This window comes from Arachis ipaensis, chromosome B07, assembly GCF_000816755.2.
Source record: "Arachis ipaensis cultivar K30076 chromosome B07, Araip1.1, whole genome shotgun sequence".
Lineage (NCBI taxonomy): Eukaryota > Viridiplantae > Streptophyta > Magnoliopsida > Fabales > Fabaceae > Arachis > Arachis ipaensis.
In genome coordinates, this window is record NC_029791.2 from 27165620 (window position 1) to 27166116 (window position 497).

Sequence of the window (497 nt, forward strand, 5' to 3'; positions counted from 1 at the left end):
TCTAAATACATTGATAAAAGAATAAATCTCATTTCGTCAAAATATCGAGAATAAAATCGTATTTTATTTATAAATATCACATTCATTCTAGTCAAAATAAAATAAAATAATCTTTTTGTATAAACTTTATATGTATATGACATGAAAGGAGTCCACATTTTTTAAATGATTAGTATTTCCAGACGTATCTGAAATGGATTTTTTGTGATTTGGGTTTGGAGAAAATGTCATAGATGGAACAAAAATACTTTAGAGTACCTGCGTATCAATTTTGAAATAGTGGTAGAAAGTATCTGTAATGAACTCTGATGTTTAAGTCAATAAGATTCATATGCAAAGTTTATAAAAATTGAGATGAAAAATATTTAAATTTAACCGAATATTTATAAAAAAAAAGTGATTTTCAGAATCTTATGAAAATTTATTTTATGTTAAGGTAGTTATTAATTTATAGGTGACATTAGTAGTGGGAGAGCATTGACTTGCTCTTCAAATTG